The sequence below is a fragment of the Ailuropoda melanoleuca genome, chromosome 2, assembly GCF_002007445.2.
Source record: "Ailuropoda melanoleuca isolate Jingjing chromosome 2, ASM200744v2, whole genome shotgun sequence".
Classification (NCBI taxonomy): Eukaryota; Metazoa; Chordata; class Mammalia; order Carnivora; family Ursidae; genus Ailuropoda; species Ailuropoda melanoleuca.
The window spans coordinates 142,101,434-142,122,504 of NC_048219.1; the positions used below are offsets into that span (position 1 = coordinate 142,101,434).

At 47.0% G+C, this 21,071-nt stretch overlaps 1 long non-coding RNA gene across 1 annotated transcript; it reads right to left on the minus strand.

Annotated features, from left to right (window-relative positions):
* Positions 1–17,333: 17,333 nt before the first annotated feature.
* Positions 17,334–20,804, minus strand: LOC117796446. Its single transcript, XR_004620973.1, has 4 exons — positions 20,568–20,804; positions 19,010–19,606; positions 18,033–18,305; positions 17,334–17,934 (listed from the first exon to the last, which is right to left on the minus strand). It is a non-coding gene; the product is annotated as an uncharacterized LOC117796446 (long non-coding RNA).
* Between the last annotated feature and the right edge of the window lie 267 nt (positions 20,805–21,071).

Sequence of the window (21,071 nt, forward strand, 5' to 3'; positions counted from 1 at the left end):
TTGTGTGAAAAAGTAAGAAGGGGGGCGATAGTGGGGAAACCTGAGGCCTCCCGGAAGGAGCCCAGGACCCTGAAAGCCTGGGAGAAGGGATGGCAGTGGGCACTGCCCTAATGAAGACTGGGCCTTCCCAGAACAGGGGCTGCTTCTAAAGTCAGGAAGCCCCGGAGGCCGTTCTTTAACAAGACCCAGCCCCAGAGCTCTGGTCTCCGTCAGTGCTGATTTGGGGCTCCAGTGCAATATTCACGGGGCCCCGTTGTAATGCCTGCCCGTGGAGAAGGCATGTACTAGAACCTGGCTATTTATCATGTGGCCCCAATTCCGCAGCAGCAGCACCTGGGAACGGACTCTGGCCCCCCCTCGATGCACTGAGTCCGAATCTGCACGTCAAGCGGATGCCAGGGGACTCGTGTGCACCCTTGAGGGTGACAGCACTGCTCCCAGAGGCAGAATAGCCAGCCTAACGCTGCAGTTTGAGCCCGAAGCCAAGGGTCTACTACTGTCTCATTACCGTAGTTCTCACCAAGATACAGATCTCTGGAGAAAGAGAAGTGTTGGAGCCTGGGTCAGCAATGCTGGGCATGGTATACGTATCAAAGTCCAGAGAAAAGTGGAATGGGACGGCTCCCCCAGGGCTCCCTGAAAGGAGCAGAAAGCAGAGCTGAGTGCATTGCCTTTGTGCAGGAGAGTGGTCCTGTCACATATCCTGTGTCCTAGGGGGCAGTGTTCCCCAGCCACCCCCCACCCCCACCATCCAGTTCTTACTGAGCGGCCACTGTGTGCCAGGTATTCTCCTAGCTCCTGGGAAAACCGCAACAAACAAAACAGGCAAAAATCACCACGTCCAAGAAGCTTTCATTCTAATAAGGAAAGAAAATAAATCAATGAAGTGAAAATATACTAGATGCTAGATGGTATAAGTACTATGGGAGGAAGATTAAGCAGAAAGTGGTAGAGACACTATCAGTGGTAGTCTGCACTTTCAGGTAGTGGGGCCCATGTCGACCTCCCTGAGAATGTGACATTAAGTCAAGACCCAAAGAAGGTGAGCGTGCAAGCTAGACAGTTATCTGGGGGAAGAGCATAGCAGATAGAATAAACAGCCAGTGCAAGGGCCCTGGGGCAGGAGTGGGCTTGGCTTGCTTGAGAAACAAGGAGCCATCTATGGCTGGAGAGGAATTAACAAGAGGAGTAGGACAGTTGGTCAGAGGCTCAGCACGGAAGTGGATCCTGTAAAGCCTTACAGAACACGGAATTTTTACTTTTTCCATGAGTGAGCCGGCGCCTCGCAAGCAGGGGTGTGTTGTGGTCTGCCTCATGTTGCAGCAGGACTGCTCCGGCTGCTCTGTCAAGGATAGGCAGGAGCAGGGAGAGCAGTTAGGAGGCTGCCGAAGGAGTCCAGCCGATAGATGGTAGGGACCTGGAGCTGGGTGGCAGTGGCAGCAGTGGTAAGGAGAGGCTGGAGTCTGGATAGCAAGTGAAGGTAGAGCCAAGAGGATTTCCTGTGGGAGGACTGCAGGGGTTTTGGCCTGAGTAACTGGAAAGATGGAGCTGCCATCATCGGCAATGGGGAAGACCACAGGCAGAGCAGGCCAAACAAAAGAATCTGGAGCCGCAGTGCATGGTGCAAAGCACTCAAGGAAAAACATGTGTCATGTTTTCATTTCGTGTGTTCTGGGAGCGAGTGGTTTTTAGTTTTAGTTGGAAAAAGTAGTTAGGTGTTCCCTTCACCCCCACTTTAAAGGATAAACGAAAATATCAAATTACTTAGTCCTTGCCAAATGTCAACAGTGAGCTGGTACCAAATGCATCTGGGCTGGTCCGTAGCCCTGAGCACAAACAGTGACGTTCCATTGCAATGGAAACGGGGCTGGGCTTACCCACAGGCTCTGGTTAGTACTGTCGGTCACGCTTCCGGGCACTGGCCCGGCCTCCATCTTGATTCTCTCAGAAGGAACCTTTAGTTCATGCCACTTGGTGCTTGGCTTCTTCAGTCACCGCTGAGAAGTGCCTCAGAAGAAGGAGCAGCGATGGGGCCAGGAGAAGACCTGTCTAGGGCACAATGTGGCCAGCCTTAACTGGCAGTTGGTGGCCTTTCTTTTCCTTCTGGCTGTTGAGATCGAATTGACCTATCACCTCGTGTAAGTTTAAGGTGTACGAGGTTATAATTTGATAGACGTATCCATTGTGAAACATTTACCACAATAACACATCCTTCACCTCACATGGTTACCATTTTGTTATTGTTGTCATTATGGTAAGAACAGTAAAGCTCTACTCTCATTGCAACTTCCAAGTCTGCAATACTGTATTGTCACCGTGCTACACATTATACATCCCTGGGGCTTAGTCATCTCATATCTGAAAGTTTGTACCCTTTGACCAACATCTCCCCATTTCCCCGACCCCCTGGGCCCTGGCAACATCATTCTACCCTTTTTTATAGTTCGATGTTTTTAGATTCCATCTGTAAATGAGGTCATATGACATTTGTCTTTCTTTCTCTGTCCGATTTATATCACTTGGCCTCAAGTTCCACTCGCGTCATCACAAATGGCAGGATTTCCTTCTTTTCTATGGCTGAATAATATTCCATGGTATACATATGCCTCACTTTCTTTATCAGTTGACCATTGGTGGACACTTGGGTTGTCTCATGTCTTTGCTCTTGTGAATAACGCTCAGTGAACAGGGGCTGCAGATATCTCTTCAGGATAGTGATTTCATCTCCTTTTATATACCCGGAAGTGGAATTGCTGGATCACAGGGTAGTCCTATTTTTAATTTTTTGAGGAAACTCCATACTGTTTTCCATAGTGGCTGTACCAGTTTGCATTCCCACCAACAGTGCATAAGGGTTCCTTGTCCTGTCCTCCACATCCTTGCCAGCACTTGTCAGCTCCTTTCTTTCTTTTCTTTCTTTCTTTTTTTTTTTATAATGGCCATTCTAACAGGTGTGAGGTGACATCTCATTGTGATTTCGATTTGCATTGCCCCGATAATGAGTGATGTTGAACGCCTTTTCATGGGTCTGTTGGCCACCTGGATGTCTTCTTTGGAGAAATGTCTATTCAAGTCCTCTGCTCATTTTTAATTAAATGAGTTCTGTTTTGTTTTCATTTTGATTATGGGGGGGGGTTGCTATAGTATTGTATGAGTTCCTTATATATCTTGAATATTAATCCCTTGTCAGATACAAGGTTTGCAAATATTTTATCCCATTCCCCATAGGTTGCCTTTTCATCTTTTTGATTATTTCTTTTGCTGTGCAGAAGCTTTTCAGTTTGATGTAGTCCCACTTGTTGATTTTTGCTTTTGTACTTGTGCTTTCGGTGTCATCTCCAAAAAAACCATTGCCAAGACTGATGTCCATGATCTTTTCCCTTATGTTCCTTCTAGGAGTTTTACAGTTTCCATTCTTATGGGTAAGTCCTTAATTCACTTTGAGTTAATTTTTGTGCGTGGCGCCAGGAAGGGGTCCAAATTTCATTCTTTTGCATGTAGATATCCAGTTTTTCCAACATTAGGAAAATTGAAGAGACTATCACTTCCCCATCGCATATTCTTGGCAGCTGGGGATCTCTTTATTAAACCTTTATGAAAATCAGAAAGGAATATGCCAAGACCACCCGACGTGTCGAATCTGGTTGTCCTCTTAAAAAAAAAAAAATCAGTGACTTTATACAGAGCTTTCTGAAGAACATTTGGCTATCATGCAGTTTCAGCACTGGGATCCTTAAAAATCATCAATTTAATGATTTTAGAGAAGATAAAACGAGTCGACAGACGAGCTGGAGCTGCACAGTCCTGAGGGGCTGAGCTGACACAGATTCCCACGCTCCTGCGTCCCATCGCAACCGAGCCAGCAGTGCCTCGTGGTGCAGCCCGCTGCAGGCCAGGAGTGCGCCACCCATAGGCCTGGAGATGGCAGGGGTCCACTAAACCTTGTAAGAAAAAGAGTTTGAAGCTGTTTCTTATACCAAGAATTGAAATTATATTTGATAGGGATTGTGTAGCTTTCTCTGGAAACATCCTAAATTCCTAATTATTATTTTGCCCTGTGAGATTATGGCATAGCTTCTGCCCCCAGAGCATGATCTGGAGTGGCCACACTACGCACCATCTTCTCCACTGGGCTGCTCAGATTCTGTGGGTTTGTGGGTTTTGTCAGTGCCACAAGAAGGGTTGAGAACTTTCCCATTATGTTTTATATCTTACTTTTTTTTAACAACCTGAAAATATATCAATGTTGGTGACCCCTGCTTTCCAGCCCAGCAACCCTTTGATGATCTTTAATGTTTCTTTTTTTTTTAAATATTTTATTTATTTATTTGACAGAGAGAGACAGCGAGAGAGGGAACACAGCAGGGGGAGTGGGAGAGGAAGAAGCAGGCTCCCAGTGGAGGAGCCCGATATGGGGCTCCATCCCATAACGCCGGGATCACGCCCTGAGCCGAAGGCAGACGCTTAACGACTGCGCTACCCAGGTGCCCCATCTTTCATGTTTCTTGGAAAGTTTGACCGACGGTCATCTTAGAGCCAGCTGCACTCCAACGGCAGAGGAAAGAGGCTCAGGGAGGCGTGCTGTGAGAAGAAAGAGAGCGTCCCCTCATGGGCCTCAGCCTCACAGTGCTGTGAACCTGAGAGGAATACTCAGGCTCTCTGTAGAAAGCAGCAACTTGACACCCTGTTGACCGTGATGGATTCCCTCATGGTGAATGTTTAAACTTGCTCTGAAACTCTGAAATACCTGTATTGTTTCTCAAAGTCTTTCTTTCCTTGTTTCACGTCCACTTTTTAAAAGCTTCTATATACTATTTTTTTAAATCTTAGGAATAAGTTATGTGCAAGGCTGGCATGAAAGATGTACTCAATAAATATGTGAGGAAAGAATTATTATAGCTTAAGTCTATAAAGTTGTTTGGGATGCCTGGGTGGCTCAGTCAGGTAAGTGTCTGCCTTCGGCTCAGGTCCTGATCCCAGGATCCTGGGATCAAGTTCTGCGTCAGGCTCCCTACTTGGCAGAGAGACTGCTTCTCCCTCTGCCTCTGCCTCTCCCCTGCTTGTGCTCTCTCTCTCTCTGTCAAATAAATAAATAAAATCTTTTAAAAAAAAAAAAGCGATCACATTCATTATCAGCTTGAACTGAATGTTACAGAGGAATTTCCTTAGTAGAAAAAAAAATACTAAATGGGTTCATTCAGCAAAACAAAACAACAAATATTTGCTAAATAGTTAACTTTAAAAAAGAATGGATTCACTGGCACTAAATTCACCAGGTACCATCAATGCATTACCATTAAAATAATATGATGAGATATATAGAATATTTGCTGAATAATCCACCAAACCACCAAAACAACCAAAGGGTAGCATGTCTCGATCGCTGCTTTTTTTACCCAAGGATAACAAAGACTACATTGAAATTACCATAGCATTTGGAAAATCGGCAAAACCTTCCAGCTAGACACGCGCAACCGTAAATTAGATTAACCTCCGCACAGCGTACTACTGTGCACGCTCGTGGGATTTCGATTGTACACAGAGTACTTGATTTCTTTGAAGAGTTACTTACTTGAAGATTTCACCTCAGCTCTTATATGTAAGTTTCTCCTCCACTTCTTTATTTTGGGGGGGGAGCAGAAATGAGAGGGCCGCATAGTGCCAGGTCACGTGGTTATGCAATCATCTTAACCCAAAATAACTTAAACAATGGAATCTTCATAAAAATAGGCCTTTGTTACTCTTCATACTCTGAACAAGCATTCACACACACAAACGGAAAAGACAAACACTTTAATGCCTTACAAATTAACTATGTATGTTTCCGGGAGTATCCACCAAAAACAATACCATAGGAATTATTCTAGCCTGGATTCCTGCCCTTTTAACACACAAACACACAACGAATTTATGCCACCTGCCAAACGGCCAGTCTGATGCCTGTCAGTGAGACTCTGGGAACACTCTACTGTCTTTATAAGCGCACATTCCTACCGCTTACCCATCCCCCATCTCTTCTGTATTGTCAGAGGTGATGCTAAACTGTCCCTTAAGACGTCACACTCCCAGAGCGGCCCAGAACCAAAGCTGCGTGCCTTGTGAAGCCTCACTACTCTTTGCGGTGCCCAGAACACCTCTCAAGTCTCAGCCCCCTTGCGGTTGGGCATGGCTACGTGACTGTCCCGGCTATGAGAAGAAGGGAGTGTCACTTCTGGGATCTTCCAGGGCACTGAGAAAGCACCGTATTCCAGATGGTGCAGCTACACGGCGGGGGGCCTCCGTTATCACGGGTTTTGAGTGTGTGGAGCAGAGCCCCCTGGCAATTTGCAGGGTGCATGTAACAAGAGCCAGAAATGCCGGCGGCTGACTTAAACCACTGGGCTCTGGCATCACGTGATTCTACAGTGTCCTGATGGGTCTAATGACTTGAGCTGGCATTGCTTCTGAGCCATCTGGACCAGCTATTCCCCTATAAACGTTCTGCCCATTCTCCAGCCAGCCCTACTTTCCAACCCTGGGGAAGGACACCTAAATTCAGCTGCCGGGACCCAGAACTCCTCCAGGAGGTGACTTCCACCTCCTGAAACACCCCTTCTTCTGGCTCCCCTGGGCACACCTCCCAAGGCCTTCCCAGGCACATTCCTGGGCGTTCGGGAAGGCAACCACGGCCAAGACGAGCTTGCAGGATCCTCTCTGGGGAAGCTCGGTGCGGTCTCCAGCTAGCCCCCTCAGGCGACTCTCCTGGTTTAGCTGGCCTCCTGGCTCCTCTCCAATCCACTCCATGAATTCAATTCACAGCTCGTTTTTTCTTTCTAAAAAGCAGACCCAGAATTGCCTCAGGACTTGGAGAGGCTACTTTCTCTCTCTTCCTAAGAGAACACTGGTTTTTCTGCATTCTCTCTCTCTTCTACCGTAGAAGGAATCAGCCACTGGGGACTGAGAGCCTGAGGCCGAGAGCCGAAGGGTGGCCCCGCGGTCACAAGGGTGGCCCCGTGCATCGCCGCACCACCCCAGCTCGGTTCCCCGTGCAGACGCTGCAGCTGCGCTCCGGGCGCCCACTTCGCAGCCAGGGCTGCCCTGCCTGTCAAGCCTGAGCCCTCCTGTGACTTCTAGATTTGCTCTGACTCCTTACAAAGGGCCAGGGGTGGGGAGGGGAGACAGTATTTTTTCTATTCAATTTAAAGCAGATGACAAAGACGACTCAGTCATGGAAAATAAGAGGAGTCACACTGTCTCTCGGGCTCCCACTTGCGCGTTCCCGCCATCGCGCCGCTGAACGGAGCCCCGCGGTGCTGACCAGGCTCCCGGCCTCCCCGCGGATCCGCATTGTCTCAGCAGACGTCTGCGGGCCGCCCTCCAAGAGTGGCTTCCGCCCTTCCTCCTTTCCACCGCTGCTCGAAGAACGACTGCGGTTCGGAGCCGGGGGCTCCTAGGACTACCTCCGTGTTCCCCGGGGGGAGCCCAGGGCCAAGGGGTGACTGAGAAGGCCCAGGCTCGCCAGGTCTCTCCAGCCCACCTTCCGAACGCTGAGCCTGTCTGTTGAATCCATGTTTCTCAGAGAGACCGAGAGCTCCTTCAGGTGACACCCCCTCTCATATTCTGTCCCCCGCTTCTCAGGACGCTGCACGGGCAGATCGATGCTCACAGCGGCGAGGCACTGGGTTTTCACACGTTCTCCCAGGCACGCTTGTTGTTGTTTTCCTCCTTTCCGACGACCGTCTGGCTTTTTTCTCCGTCTGCAACCAAACGTAGCCCTGTGCATACTCTGTGAGCTTGGATATGTGTTTGCTTACCTGTTTGTTAACTCAGAGACAGTTTAATGCCACATTTTCTTGTAAGACTTCATTGAGATTCAGTCTCAAAGTCACATTATTCAATGTGTTTACAGTTAAAATGTTCTATTACCACATATAATAACTCAGAAGTCCTGGTCTTGGTGCTCAGGTAACTTACATGGGGACAGAACGCAGCACTTGTTTGGGTCATAGCAGAGAATTTAGTTTTGCCTTGTCAAACGCTTGGCTTTCTTCCTTGTTTCCCAAAGAAGGCCATGGAGTGTGAGTGCCCAGATGACATCACTTACAGGTTATCCACGAGACTAAGCCTTGGAAGGCCTGATTAGGATAACTTCTAACCATGTCATGTGGCACACAGAAAAGGCACGTGTTCTCGAATCTCTATCTACCTCACTAGGAAAAGTAGAACTCTTGAATGTAAGAGACAGAAACCAAAGGTAGCTGGAGCAAAAAGGCAAACTTATTTGAAGGCCCACATCCCCGTCTGGGGAGAGAGCAGGAATGCCACTGGACCTCAGAGACAGCTGGGACCAGGGACTCGCAACCCCCCAGCGTGCTCTCTTTCCTCTACATCTCCCTCTGAGGCAGCATGATCTCTCCCACGCTGGCGCTGTCGCTGTCAGGAAATCCTGAACTCTTCCTCAACCCAGTTTAACCATCAGGGGGAGATTAGCTCCCTTTCCCCAGTTCCAGTTGCAAATGCCCAAGGAATGATTTGGTTGCTCTTACAAGGGGCTTACACCCATCCCTGGATATTGGGGGCTTTTCTCAAAAGAGGGGACATCATAGAGGGCTCTTTGGTCACCCTAATTCGCATTTACCATGATGTGGGGCAATGGGCAAGTTTCTTAAATTCTCGGAACCTTTGTTTCTTTGTTATGAAATGAAAAGTTCGGGGAGGGGACAAAAATTATACCTTGGTCAAAGAGCTGTTGATTTTACATAGATAAGTGATGTTAATGGCTGGTGCAGGTCTGGAATATATGAAGCATCAATAAATGTTCATTTTTCTTTCAAGGTGAGTCTTAAAGTCAAGGAAGAAGTGAGCACATTAAAATAGAGAGGAAAATTTTTGGAGCACAGGGAACCAAATGAGAAATGCTATACAATTCAAAGTAAGAGGCACTATAGGAGTTGTTAAAAGGAGGGTAATTGAGCCTTAAATCATTCCCACCCATAAATCACCCACAAGATCCATGCTCTAGAAAAGGAGGGGGGCAGCATTAGCTATTGGGAACCTGGAATGTCAAGTTGACCAATTAATCTGTAGCTTGTGAGACAGTCTTTGCTATCGAGGGGAAGATTATTTCAGTCAAGTAACATTTTAGGGCCAACATAAAAAGAATTGTAAAAGATTTGGATTTTGATGAACTCTGAGGAGCAAAAGCTGCATTTGCTCATATTCCCTTTATAACTTTTTGGAGTCAGGCCAGTGAACATACCCAGCTGTGCAGTAGGATAACTTGAATTTACTACTAGTTCTACAAAACTATTCCCTGTGTTGTCTTCCCTCATACACTTCATCCTTAAGTTTTATGAGAGGAAAAATAGACTTCATATTACACATTTCTTCGGTAAGATTACCACACCAACGCAGCACTGAAATCAATAGATTGTAAAATTTCCAGTTGTCCCAAGGCTTTCCCAAAGAGTTTAATACATCCAACATTTGGCGTTTTTTGCATTTGGATCAATTTGACTCACGCAAACATCTGTTCTTGATCAAATAATATGAAGCTTAATGTTTCCATGGTGGCACAGAATCAAGCCCCACCCCCTCCCCTTGGCCTCATCCCTCTCTTCCATAGTCCCCACGTCATCTGCTCCCCCAGTTTGTAAATGACTGCAATGTCTTGTTGACTCCCTAGAGTTCACCTGCCCCTGGTTTCCATTTCCCCAGACACACAGGGGCCACTAAAGGTGGTGGCCACACCTTCTCATCACCTGTGATTTGTGGCGGCTTGTACAGCTGCGTTTTAACACCTGTCAGGTCCATTCCACCCCCTTGAGCTTTGACTCAGCCCAGATCCTGGCTCTGAGACCCACTTCCCCCCACGAAGGCTTCTCAACGCTTCTAGCACATGGGCGCGCTCGCCTCCAAGCTCTTACTTACAGTCTCAGTACTTGGCTCAGTACTTTCAGCAAAGGCTGCCCGGTACTGCAATTTAATGTGTACATGCCGATGTCTGGGACCTGGCTGTACACTTGCTCCCTGGTACCAAGCACAACGTTGATACACAGACGAGGCTCCATGGATTTGTGTATGAATGACTAAACAAGTGAAATGAGTCGATGGAATGCTTTTCTACATGGCGTGGCATTTTTAGTCTTTGTCAGACTTCAGTCTAAAGACAGCAGATGTTGGCTCACCCCTGTCAGTCGCTCTTATCACAAATCACTTCATGGGTCCAGGAGACGCTAGGATCAGCACTCTGAGCTAGAAAGAGGCAGGGTGCTGTTAGGGATGGCGTGGAGCTGTGGCCTAGCACAGAGGTGGGGCTGGGGACTGGAGACGGGCACTCATCCCGAATCCTGGTTCAGGAACCTAGTAACCTGCATTCTGTCCCGGCCAATCACTGATATTGGGCAATCATGAAATCCTCCTGAGCCCAAGGAAGTTCATAGACATCTACCAATGTGGTTACAGAGTGCCCCTCATCAGAGGTACAAATTACTGGAGGGTTCCAGAAGCACTCATTTGAAGGAGAGCAGGCCCAGCAAAGCAAAGAACTTTCTTCATTTGTCCACGACTTCGGAAGAAATGTTTAGGAGACCATCCTCTATGGGATAAAATGACTAGAAGCCGCTTCCCAGAAGTCACCCGACCATTGGAAACACACTCTCATCCTCTTGACTGTTCCTCAAAACTCAGAACAGAAAGGATGAAGGCCCCTTGACCCTTTCTGAACACAGCTGAGCACTACTAGCATTTTAATTAAACTGACCGCCTAACACTTGGTAAATAGCAGGCCTGGGTCCCTGGGTACTGAATGATGGTGACAATGATGGTGAGGAAGGGGAGACGGGGAGGGAAGGAAGGAAGAAGGGGAGGAGGAGAAGGAGAGCTGACCTCCTTGAGAGGTCCCCATGTGCCAAGCCCCAGTCATTTATTTCCCTAACCTCCCACAGCACCTCTCAGTTGCAGTGGGCAGCCTGAGGCCAAGGGCAGGCTAGGAACTTGCCCACGGTCACATCCCCGAGTGGCAGAGGCACTCACCAGTCAAAACACACAGGCTGTGAGGGATCAGGGATGTCAGGGGACAGAAAAGGGCCTCTGAGAGGGCAGATGGAGGATGCTCGAGGCTTGCTGGGGCCACACCTGCAGCTCGTAAGACTCTTCAAACATCAAGCTCACCCTCTGGTCTCATCCAGGTGTGACATTCTGCATCCGTGGGAAGGGTGGGGGCAAAGAGCGTGTTCCCGTGGGGCCCAGAGCAGCTGGGGGACGGCGAGAGTGCGGCGCAGGAGTGTGGGGCAGGGGCGCTGTAGCAATGGCCACAGAAGCATTTCCGCAGTCAAACAACCAGCGCACACATCAGCGTGTTCCAGCAAGATGAGCCCTGGTTTAACCCTGGGCCGATACAGAGCGTACGGTTTTTTGCAGTGTAGAAGATTAAAATGCTGTAAAGGCCCTTTGGCATTCTCTTTAACCCATGTTTAATGAGGTCCCAGATGTCTCGACTGGGCCCCAAGCACCAGCACATCCAACTGCATCTGTGAGGACATGAGGCTCTCCCATCCCTCCACCAGAAGGCCATCCTGGGAGCTCCGTTTGGAAGCTGAGGCAAATAACTGTTGCACATGAACCTGGTGGGTAGAGTGGTAGGGAGAGAGGGGGAGAGATTCCTAAAACATTGCCCAAATTTATCTCAACCTTCACATTTGTGCTGGGAAAAACACACCCATAATATAACCAACGGGAGTAGCTCATTACTTCAGTGTTCCAAGCGTTCAGTCTGCGAGGCGAGAGCATCACAGTTTGGGCAACTTCGAAGAAAATGTCCTCCCCCAGGCGAGGGGTGGTGGAAGGGAAGGGAGGAGGCAGGAGAGAGGAGAGAGGAAGGAGGGGGAGGCGGGAGGAGGCCCACAGGAAGGTCTGAGATTGCAACAGAGCTGGGAGTCTCAGGAGAACACTGTGAAAACACATCACAATTTTGCTGCCTCAGAGATGTTAACCAAATTATGGAATAAAAATTTGCTAAGAAAAATACGGACTGATAGGTATATATAGTTTATGCAATACCCTGGCACAGATGTAAGGAAATCAGAGCCCAAAAAGAGGGGGCATCCATTGCCTGGACCTATGTCAGACAAAAGAGTAAGGGACCCTGGTTTGAATTTTAAGCAGAACATCAAACCATTAGTCAATAGTGACAGGGTAACAATGAAAACTGAGCTATATGGATGCAAAATTCACCTGAAAGTTAAATGTTAGTGCTGCATAGATCCCAACTCTCGGCCCAGCATTCAGAGTGCTAACACTTAGGGAGTGCTTACCATGGGCGGGCACCTGTCCTTGTGCTATTGGGCATAACCATACAGCAACCCCAAGGACAGGTGCCACAAAGGAGGAGCTAAGGGGACCCCAGCAGCATGTGCAGAGTCAAGGTTAGACTCCAGGCAGCCTGACTCCAGGGCCCATCGTTTCTTTATATTTATGTCCGCTTTGCTTATAGTATTAAGCACTAACGTTTACTGTCCCCTTAGTATGTTCGAGGCACTGTCCTAAGCAGTTTATAGGTCCTGACTCATCTAATTCTCCTTGTTACAAGATGGTCTTCTCATCCTTTGTTTGCTGGTTTATTTGTTTGTGAAATGAAAAACCTGAGGCACAGAGAAGAGATCTAACTCGCCCCAGACCCCAGAGTATGTGCAAAAGCCACGGTTCAGAATTATGAAGCCCAGTTCTGGGACTCCTGCTCCTGGCCGGCCGGTGACTGTCTAAGAAACACACACATCAGAGTTGAGGGAAAGCGTCCACTGAGATCTTAAAAGCATTCAAGAATCCCGCTGCCTGAAATCTGATCGAGGTCATGGGTGGGGAAAATTTCCATCTGGCTGCCCACGCAAGGGACACAAGAATCACAAGAACAGATGAAAAACATACCCGTTGGTGTTTTTGCCAAGCGAGCCAGGGCCCCAAACAAACATGGCTTACCCCTCAGTACCACCCTCTTGCCCCAGGTAGGGTGGCTCTCCACCAGGTCAGCCCCCACCCCACGAACTCTGTTTTCTCAAAAAGATAGCCCTATCTCTGTAATTTCCCAAGTATGCTTATCCTCCCGCACAAGCCCCTTGCGTAACTGGCACTCCAGCCTTCATCAGGGAACCCGAGGTCAGCCTGACAGCCAGCCTACTCCATCCCAAAACCCTGCTGGAGGGAGTCACATTCATGGAAAGATATACTCACACTAGGTTCAATGCTCGCATTTGGATGGACCACCGGAAAGCCAGATACCCCTGCTATGTCACCCTCCTCCCTTGCGGATGTCTTCCACTGAGTTGCATTTAGATATTTTGCTAAATATTTTAGCAAAAATCTTTTGTCAAACAGTTAAATGAAACTCTTACAGTCTCTGCCATAGGAAAAAATCTGATGATATTGTCCACTGTATCACCCAGCCCTCGTAGGAATAACCCCATAAAAAAACTTCCTTTTTTTTAAGCTCAAAAAAGTTTTACTTATCTTGAGGAAATAGAATATTTTGTCATTTCCGAGCATGCAACTTACGTCCTATCTGTCCATCTCTTCTTCTATCTCCCTCTCACTTTTTAAGGCTTCTAGGAAGCTCAGAGTCAAACTTGAAATTGAAGGTACGGGCCTTTTTAGTCTATGTGAGGGGCTGTAGACTTTTGTAATCTCACCATCTCCATAGGGAAAAATTTAAGGACAACCCCCTGGTAGATGTATATTTATTGCCTTATTTATAAATTATATGTGTGTACCTGATTATATATTATTACCTGATTTTTTAAAAATGTTTCATATCCCCTGATATTTCAAAGCACAATATACACAGAGACCAGAGTTCGCTGTTAATGCCCAAGGATATAAATCCATATTTCAAAGTGTCTTCTAATGATTTCAAAATTGTTTTAGCCTCTTCTTTCGGCCTTAACTAGATTGGACTGTCAGTATATTTACGCTTAATAAGGCTGACAAAGGGCTTACCCAGGCAGCATGGGAAGTGTCAGCTTGGCCGTTTTCTTCTTCCCTTGAAGATGATACTGGCAGGACAGGCCAACCCAGCAGTCTCTTTGCAGGGATATTTTCAAGTTCCCATCCTCCTACGGTGAGGACTGACTTACACACGGGTAATATAAACCAGAATCCACATGACGACGCACACGCACCGCTCGATGCCACAGCCTTCCAGAAGCAACCCAGCCAGCGAGGAGGCTCTGCGGCCTCTGGGTGTGGGGAGTGGGCCCAGAGTGTGCCTCGGGACACCTTCCAGAGTGCCATGGGCCGGCTGAGGGACGCACGTGACCAGCACACATTCGCTATTACTAAATCGTAACACCTCTCATTTTAAGACAAAGAATGTCTCTGACTGAGCGTACTAATGTGTGTTCTTCCAGACCCTCAATTGATCTGATGCGCACCCCTCTGGAACCCTGTCTATCTCTCCCCTCCATCCCGTTTGACCTTCTCCTGGTCCTGACTTCCTACTCGTATGTTTTCCTTGGGGTCGCTCTATTTTTATTTCTACTAACCATTATTTCTGGCCTGGGTCCTCCTCAAGTCCCTTGAGCATGCATTCCCACATGTCGTGAACAGGATGGCTCTAAGAAACTGTACGAGAACAATTTCTCAATGTCCATACTGTTACTTTAGCTAATCATGTATTTGGTGACCTTTGATTTTGGGAATAACCTTTGGAATATTCCATATACCTATGTCTCCGAACATTTCAAGGTCGTGGTCCGAGGAATAAACGTCAGCTGGCATTGACGATCAACAGAAATGGAAATACTTAGTCTTTGACAAGACATTAAGTATCTACCAAATCAGAATTAGCTTTGGTGACAGAAACCCTCAAAAAACAGTGACTTCATTATTTTTTTAAAAGATGTTATTTATTTGAGAGCGAGACAGAACACAAGCAGAGGGAATGGGAGAAGCAGGCTCCCCACTGAGCAGGGAGACCACTGCGGAACTCGATCCCAGGACCCTGGGAACATGACCTGAGCTGAAGGCAGATGCTTCACCAAACGAGCCACCCAGGTGCCCTGGAAAACAGTGACTTTAAACAGCAGGTTTGATTCTTTCCTATAAAAGAAGTCTAGAGGGAGGCTCTCTGGGGTTTGTGAGGCAGCTCCACGAAATTACGGGCGACTCAGCCACCTTCAGTCAGTGCCAGGAGCGGTCTTCGTCTCTGAGGGACAGCAGCAGCCGCAGAGCCGTTCTCCAGGCCGACAGCACCGGACGGCGAGGACGGGTGGCGTCCCTTAGGCGCACGTCGCGAAGGGCTGCACACCGCTCCTCCCTCACACCACCTCGCCCAATAGAGTGAGCGGGTGGGCGGAAACGTAGGCATTAAAAGTCAGGGAGAACGGAGATTGGGAGAATCACAAGCAGCCTTTGCCACATCCGCTTTACAATTCGCGATTTTCCTTAGCAAAGCAGGATTCGGTATTAGAATTGCATTCAGGAGAATTCTCATTCTAGACCATCAACTTGTAACTAATTCTGATCTTTTTTTTTTTTTTTCCATTCAAAGATACAGTATCAGTTACCACTCAGAGGTATTTAAAGTAAAATTCAGCCCAGGAATACATTGTCCTCTGTAGCAGCTCTGGAAAATATCTCTGTGAATGTGTAGTTAATACAGTCCTACCGAAAGGCAAACATTTTCTGTCTAATAGAAACCACAATGGGGAATCTTCCTAAGACACGGTTGTACATCAGATTTTGCAAACCCTATCCTCCTTCAAAAGCATTAGGGAAGTTAACCACGTAATGCAGCTTGCAGTGAATTTGGATGGGGGAGACTTCCATCTTACAATGTGAATAATCCGCCTCCGGATTTGGAAGGTTCCCTTATCCAACTTTCCTGAGTTAACGCAAGCTCGCTGGTGATGGTGGCAGACTACAACAGGCCTCTGAAACAAACCCCAGATGCAAATGTCATCACGGGCATCGGCTCCTTCCGGAAGTCTCAGCCACCACCATGTGACTCAGAGGGAGACGCTGGGGGAGGTGGGCACTGGGATTTTGCTGCTTTCCCATCCAGTTGACGCCCACAGCCAGAGATACGGGCAGATGCTGAGTGATGTCTTCTGATGCTGAACACAAGGCAGGGACAGAATTCATTGTGCAACAGCACACATTTCTCAGCTTTCAGATGCCAAATGTTCGAAGTATAAAAATACCTCCATGGGTCACTCACCAGAATAACACAGGCAGTGTTCCATTCATGAGCTCACACTGTGTCAGTGACATCACACTTAACCAGGAGGGCCCGTGCGCTGTATAACGAATCAACCAGAAACCCTAAAATAGACAGGTTCTCCTGGCCTGGGCCTCAGCCCCACCAAACCTGGGCTGCTGGTCCGCTCGAGTTTATAGAAAAAGTCCAGGAATCTGGATAGTTCCATGGAGCTGAAGGGTGAAACATGTTGGGGACGGGGGTTGAATTTAACTGTGTAGCGTATGAGTAATGAAATTACCAAAGAAGAAGGTGTGGTTTCCAGAAAGTTGTGACACCACGTGAGCGCATTCCCTCCCCCACCAACGTTCCCTCCAAATGCAGGAGGTGGGGGAGGAGAAAACTCTTCCTCTGTTTTATATTTTTGTCCCTCTCTGAATTTTAAGTGAAAAAGGAAAAATAGAAACTCAGGAGCCTGCCCGTCCCCTGAGACCTCTCAATTTAAGCTGGACCAAGCACTACCCGTGTATCACAGGCCAACAATTTCACCCTGGCAGGGAAGTGGACTCAGAGACTTAATGGGTATTTTCCATCTCTAATTTCCATGATTAAAAGAAAGAGGTTGAGAGGGGTACATGTGGAGCCTATTGTGAGTTTGCCAATGAATCCTAATTTAGATCAAAGAGAGTCTATGTGACACTGAACCATAAACACCCTAGTGTGCGTTACTTCAAGGAAGTTGTTAGTGTGTCCCTGATGGCTATTATGTGATACAGTTGCACTCTAGAGCCTGCACCCTTTAATTACTAATACAGAAGAAAATCCCATATGAGCGCGAGGAATGTAAATGAGACCTCTGCTCTTTTGAACATTTTATGCATTTGCCAAATTAAAATTTGCTGTGGACTTGGGTTTTCCCTGATCGCCGTTGGTAGTGATCATTTGGCTCATGGGATTAAATCCGAATTTCCAAAAACTATTTCTGATCAGTGTGCAGATTTCAGATCTTTGTGTATGCTTTGCACTGAGACATGGATCATCAGAACCAGATTGGGGACAATTTCTTTCAAGTTTTCAAAGGTAGGGAAGAAATCCTCTTTCGTTCTCATCTTTCCTCAAGCCGAGCGGTGCTCAGTGCAGGTGGAGGGGTACAACTCGGAGAGGGGCCTGTGGAGGCCAGAGTCTCAGGATCACCCCGCACCCGTGCACAACCCCCAAAATGGGCCTGTAGCTCCCACATAGAGGGGATCGTGCTTTAGGGACACGGTCTGATCATCGCGCACAACCACCCTTGCTGACGTGGGGTTTGCTCACACCAAGATTTCAGGATGAGGACCAGCACATATGTGAACTTGAACAGCACGATTTTAATGGTATTTCCTTCTCTAGGAGTCTTCTACCCTCAGCCTCTGTGCACAAAAAGGGGATTGATAACAACTTTGCGCCTAAATTAAGAGCTGAGTGTAGGACCAGGCCTTGCACAAAAGCAAAGACGCTCATTAGGCAGAATGACGACCGGAGATATTAACCATTCAGGAGATTTGCCATGCTCAACACTGCGTCTTGTTCAGTAAAGCAAACTCCTTCTTTGCCATCTGTCTCATACTACAAAGAGATCATAATAATAAAATCATCGCTTAATGAGTAAACTAAGTAGAGGATAATTCTCTGGTAGATCATATCGGTGTTCTTCTCCGAAGGATGCCGTATTCTCAATGAGGCAGAGAACGCAGGGGAGAGCGCGTGATCGTGCACAAACGGGATGCCTAAAATCAAAAACCAATGCAGCATATGTCAGTATTTAAAGCCCCATCAAAGAAACATCCAACTTTTCAGCTGTAACCCAAATACAAATTTTCCTTACCCTGTCAATTAGCAGATTACAAAACTTCTGTAGCAGGAAGACCATTCTGCCAGCAAAGCCGTAGTGCTTGGAATGGGTCCAGGTCAGACAGATGGCGTGGAAAAAGGGTGCAATGAGACGTTCCCGATCGGCAGAGTCAACGGTTCTTCTGTGCGCGGCAAACGTCGCCTTTGGAGGGCGGAGCCACAAGGTGAAGTGCGTCTCCCACACAGCTGGAGAAGGGCGCTCCCGGCTGGAATCACCCAGGTCGTCAGTGACAAGCACAGCAACGGGCTGGCTTAAGGAAAGCATTTGGAGAAGAAAAATATGCAAAATATTAAACAAATGGAAACCTTGTTGTCTGGCACCTAAAAAGTGCCCCCCCTCCAACTATAAGCCAATGGGCAGAAAAAGCAGAGCTGTATCTTCTCCAAGACATGATTGTTAAATTAGGACGATAGAGAGTTCTTGCTGTCTTTAGAATGCTGACTATACTATAAACAATCAAATGATGTAATCAGGAGGGGAAGACAAGGGATATTTGCTCTATTGTTATTAAATGCCATCTGTACACGTCACAGTCCACTTGCAAAACGGACTCCCTTATGAACAGCACCTATCCAACTGCCCAGAAAGGCTTAGTTCAGAAATTGATGACTAATGAAGTGATTATGCGTAGTAGTAACAGTAATAGCCCACGGAATTTCAGAAGTGAGTTCTAAAATGTAAACACACATTGATGATTGATGATTGATGATCTTGTTTAGAAATGTAAGAATTTAAACTCCCTTTCACTAAGACCAAAGAAGCAAAGCTACTTCTTAACTGAAATATTTTTAGGCCAGTAAAAGGGTCTCTGTCACTATCTCTTTAATAGCAACAGGCCATTGTAAGCACATCAGTGCCCCTAAGCCTCGAAACAACCCTGCAAAGTGGAATGATTCTCATCCTTTCAGAGGGTAAGAAATTCAAGATCCTTAAGAAAGGAACTTGCTCACCTCCTGGCAGGAGCTGGGGTCTGGTTCAAAAGCCTGTGTCTCTGCTCTTCCACGGTGCTCTCCGAGGAGGGAGTGAATTCTTGTTGCAAGCTCCAAGTCCACTTTTGTCCTCAAATGGAGAAGTGCCAGGCGATGATGTGCAGATGAACTGGCCCAATGCAAAAGAGCCAGTTGGATTTATGCTCCTAATTTTGATTTCAACTCGTTCTAGGGCTTCGCTAGAAATCACTTGCCCTTGAAGCAATTTGTGCCCAAACACAAGCTGGAGTCTTACTTTTAGGTTGTTCTTCTGCATGACCAGGAACCTGGTGCCACCCTGACACGGGTCTTCGGCCAGGACAGAGAGAGGCAACACATATAAGGTGGTCGTGGTACTTCTGATGCTCACAGTGCCCTCCTCCCACCAGATCCTGATTCTTTTCCTTCCGCTATTTTCGCCCACTCACTTCCAGAGGCTCGGGTCTCTACGTTGCGATAGCGCAGACTGGACAACACGGAGGTCATTATACTGAGGATGCTGGGCTAACTTCATTTCAGCTGCATCAGCAAGAGCACACTCTGTCTTCATACAGTGGCTGGGTTTTCTTCGACATGAACCTGTTGGAACAAAATGGGAGAAAACTCACATGTCATGCTCTGTCTGCAATGGCCCCTGATTAGAGGGGATAGAGACCTGGCAATGCACTGGGTGCTACAGAGATTTCAGAACCCAAGCAAGGTCGACCTGCCAAGCCTGGCGTGAAATTTTAGGACTAGCACCACTTTTCTACTTCAGAACAACTGTAAGAAAGATGATCCCATGATTAAAACAACAAGCAACTTGGTCATCAGTTTTAAGTTTTCAACCCAGGTCCCTGCCCTGTATCCACGCCCTGTGAAGAGAAGGGGGAAAAAAGCACAAAAGCCTCATAGAAGTAACAATTGCCTATTTTAATGTTGGCAACGTGCAAATGACAATTATGTTGTTAATTGATAGTTATTTCAATGAGTTGTCATCCATGTAGATTGTTCAGATTAGCAATGTTGTTTTTGCATTGTGATTAAGCCACTGGGTAGCTGCATAAAAACTGTTGTATTCTATAGACACATTCTAACAACTCAGAAGAGAAAAAGGGCCAAGCCCCTTTAAAGAGACAGTTGACTTTTAGAGAGAGGCTGGAAGATATAAAGTCTTGTTAAAATGTGATTTTTAGCAGCATGCTGCATTAATGAAGTGCAACGTTTCATTAAAGAAGTTTCTGTGCAAATGAAGTATTGATAAGACAGAAGCAGTAAAAGAGGGAGCAGCCTGGTTACCAAGTACACCAAGGAAAATATTAGTGCTGTCTAGAACGAGGCTAACAGAGCCCCACATTTGTCCCTGGAATGCTCTCTCTCTCAAGCTCAGGACAGGCACTGGTTTCTTTTCAGGGCTGGACACCAGAGCAAGCAAAACCCAAAGAGGCCTGGCCTGGAGGAAAGATTTAGAACAAATTCACAGCCCAAGATTAAAGAGCGATCGTTAACTCTGTATCTTTAAAAAAACAAAACAAAATAAACAAAAAACTCTCCATCTTACTTAAAAGTTTCCAGTGGCTTTCCAATTTTGCAAAGACAGATTGGATTTTGAAGTTTTTCTACTGTATAGAAGCTTTAAGTTACAGCTGTTGATCAGGAGCGTAAAAACATCATCTCAAAATCTGCAGGCAGCGATTCAAGAGGGCTCGACTGGCTCCTCCAATCTCACCGGGCGTCCTTGTGGCAGCCACTCACATCTTGGGTAGAGCAGCCCGTTGGAAGCAAGCAGAATCTCGAGGCCACGTCATGGAATATCTGCGTGAAATTGGACAAAAAGCATCATGTTAATCAAGTTTCTCTTTATTTCTTCTTAAATCAGGTCAAGACAACAAACCTGGCAATAATTCTTATTAAATTGGAGCAATATTCCTGTTCGTATCAACTGTACATAATTAAAAAAAACAAAAAACCCTTCCCTTTGGCAGTCGTTTGCGTCTCTGCAGTCCACCTACACTTCACTCCCCCACCCCTGACGCCTCTCAGTATTGACATTGCTCCTCTCGGT